This window comes from Acyrthosiphon pisum, chromosome X (assembly GCF_005508785.2).
Source record: "Acyrthosiphon pisum isolate AL4f chromosome X, pea_aphid_22Mar2018_4r6ur, whole genome shotgun sequence".
Classification (NCBI taxonomy): Eukaryota; Metazoa; Arthropoda; class Insecta; order Hemiptera; family Aphididae; genus Acyrthosiphon; species Acyrthosiphon pisum.
Window position 1 is genome coordinate 60,659,707 of NC_042493.1, and position 3,612 is coordinate 60,663,318.

A 3,612-nucleotide genomic window follows, 5' to 3' on the forward strand; every position below is an offset into this window, starting at 1 on the left:
TTAAAGCTAACATTACAAAATTTGATCTGCTCTACACAAATTTGCTATGTTGCTCATAGGTCACAGAAAAAAAGAAATAGTGCACTGACATATTTTTAACAAACTTTTAATTTGCAGGTAATATATTGCGGAACCAGTATCTAATTTTAATAGCACGGAGCATCTGAACATATTTAAATTTCAAAGAACACATAACAAGTTTGGAAATTTAGTGTTCTGACAATTGGATGTGATTCATTTTGGGACATTGCTGGTAACTTTATGACACAAAATACTAAATAAAATTCTATTGAAGTGAGCAATTAATGAGAAAATTGTAAACATAATATTTAATCTAGGTACAACAAAAGTTGACAGAGTTACACCAAAACGCAAAATTGATGTTTTCTAAAACTAGTTTTGCATAAAAATCTTAGTTTTTCCTTAATTGTTAGTTTATTTTTCTTGTTTTTGTAAAGTTCTGGGAATGTTTTACTTTTGACCCTCCAAAGTACTAAGTACATTCTTTTTCATACTAGAAACGATGGTGAAGTAGAAAAGCTGTTAAGCATTTTTACTGCACCAAAATGTGATGACACAAAAATAAAATATAGTAATTAAAAACACATTGTAAAATCAATACAATCATCGCTCCAATCCGAATCTAAAATAGGTACCTAAAATACCTACTTAATACTTAAATTTATTCTTTAACTGATACTATAAGTACATCATGCATAAATTATTTATTGTACCTAAAATCTTTGTTAATAAATTGCCTCCGAATTGTATATCTGAACTTGAACTGATATTATTATTTAAGCCTAATACCTAGAACCCGACACCTGTTATAAGTTGTATTTTAATAAACATTTAATAGCTTATTATAACATCCATTTATTAAAAATCACATCTCAAAGTTTCATCCAGTATTTGTTTAAGTCTATATATATATATATATATATATATAGATCAGAAATTACTTCAACTTGGCACATAATACATTATACAACATAACTACACACATATGTTGACTATGTTAGTTAACTAACTGTTTACCCTCCAAAGCGTTATCATAATAAATAAATAAACACTTAATTTGCAATAGCTATGTTACAGTTACTTAAAAATTTATGTTTACAAGAATTACAATTAAATGTATTTTTTTTGTTTCTTATAGTCAGCAAAAGAGGGTTTCCAAGTTCCAGATAAAATAGGATATCAATGTATAACATTGTCTACTCAATTATGTTTTCTTCAGTTCATACATATATTTCGTCATTGGCCATTGCCAGTTTCAGATAGATGAAATTACTCTACTGAATAATGATGAATTTTAATAATAATTTTATCATTTTTGAAATGAATTATGATTGCGAGGAATGAAACATTAAATTATTGTTAAGATTGTAAGAAACAAACTATTATATATAAAAATACTATAAATCTAAATGAAGTTAAGTTGTACCTTTGTAAACGTTTATAATAAATGTATTTTCTATCTAATAATCGTAATAAATATAATAACATAAGAATTTATAATTAACTTATGATTAATACAACAAATAACTAAATTACTAATTGGTACAATTTGAATATTCCAATTCAAAATTGTTCAAAGAACTTTGCATGTCAATTTTTGTAATTCAAATATTATATTAATATTAATAATAATAATAAACTTTATATACTTAACGGAATATAATTACAACTTAATTTTAAATATACAGTATAGTACAGACATACAGTGTAAAATATACATAATTATAATAATAAGAATAATAATAATAATGACACAGTTTAACACTTAAACCATAATAGCCTATATCAATGGCATTCCACAGATTCTGAAATTTTTTAAAATTGTGTTAATTATATCAAGCGCCTCAGCTCGCCATTGTGCATACCTAATAACATTATTCCTATAAAAATTATTTGAATACCTAATATTACTCATGTCAAATTTAATTATTCAAATATTAAATTGTTTTACTGAATAACATTCTTAGTATAAAACATTTTGAATACCAATTATTATAATATAATATATTAAGTTGTTTTTATCTCTTTAATTAAGAAAAATAATAGTATTTATTATTTAACTATTTATAAATTAACGTAACATGGATTTAATTAAAATTAACTCATTATTTATTAAGTTTATATATCAATAAAAATCAGTAAAAAATTTAATCTAATATTGGTATATTGTGGGGAAGGGGGTGAAAAGGTAAAATAAAACAGTCATTTTTAAAATCTTTGTCGTCAAAAAAATAAAATTACTATAATTTATACTACAGACTTTGCATCCCCAAAGTTGACATCACACACAAATGAAATTAAAAAATATGAAAAATTAATACATTTATTGCTCTGTTCAGAATTTATCATAACTCATAATTTGATGTATAATTGTGGAACCTATATTAAAACATAATTTTAAGGTACTAGTAAGTAGTAAGGTATACCACAATGTGTGACTTAACATTATTTTTATTTTTATGTTTGAAGTTTTTATAACTACATATTTTTTTTCAGATACCTACCCGAAATTGATAACTATCATATTCAAAGACACCCAATTCAAGAAATTAGTTCATCAACATTTACTTCCTACATTTTAATATAATTAATTAAGAAATTAAGAAATTGTTTTATTGTGACCAAATTACTTTGCAGTGGTTATTTATTATATGTTTTACTGTAATACTTGTTGGCTTACCTTTACCTTTCTGAGTTTTATGTTGTAATAATAAGATTTTGTTTGTATTTTTATTAATTTGTAGTATATTAATAAGTTATAATTAAATATGATATGAAAATTTAAATATATCAATATAGTTCTTTAAATTAACTGTTTGCTTAATAATTAATACCGATAAGATATTTAAATTTAAGTAAAAATTTAATCACGACAAAATATTTTTTACAATCTTCCACATTAAAAATTTAAAAAGACACTAAAAAAAAAAAAAATTAATTTTATCAACATATGTACTGGGCATGTTGCAGTGTATGTAAATAATGTATTCTTAAGTTTTTTAAATTTCTCTAAGAACCATTTATTAGAAACTGCATTACAGTTTCAATAGCTAAAAATTCTAAAAATGTGTATAAGGCACACACACACACACAAAACATCATTATTTGTATTTCTACATTTATTGCTGCGCTTGGCATCTAAAATGTTATTAATACTGAAATAAAATTTGTCTAAAAATCTGCTACTATTTCAGTGGTTAAGTCAACTGATAAACTATTATTTTCAAACATCATAAAATAGAACAAACAATTTATTTATATAACCAGCTTAACTAAATATTATTTTTAATAGGCAATAGTCCATGTTTTGTTCTATATTGAATGTTTAAGGTGGCTTGGCGTGGCGCGTTGGCTGCTACCAATCATGGAATACGACTGGGAGTAAATAGCGACCACAGCTACTAGCTCCCAGGGTTCACAGTAGTTAAAAACCGTAACAATTGTAAAAAGAAGCCACCATACCAACTTACCCCTACCTTAGTCTCTGGGCTTAGGTTCAATAAAAATAAAAATATTAATAATAATATTGTTTAAGATGTATTATTGTTTAGCTTGTAATTTATCATACACAGGCACGTAGCCAGGATTTTA

The 3,612-nt window shown here is 24.5% G+C and overlaps 1 long non-coding RNA gene across 1 annotated transcript in view; it reads left to right on the top strand.

The window, feature by feature from the left end:
• Positions 1 to 1,387, top strand: part of LOC103310045 — a 2,036-nt gene extending 649 nt beyond the window's left edge. Inside the window, exons 3-4 of the long non-coding RNA XR_510925.3 lie at positions 118 to 253; positions 1,160 to 1,387. This is a non-coding gene — a long non-coding RNA (uncharacterized LOC103310045). The remainder of the gene's footprint in view (positions 1 to 117; positions 254 to 1,159) is intronic.
• Positions 1,388 to 3,612: the final 2,225 nt, after the last annotated feature.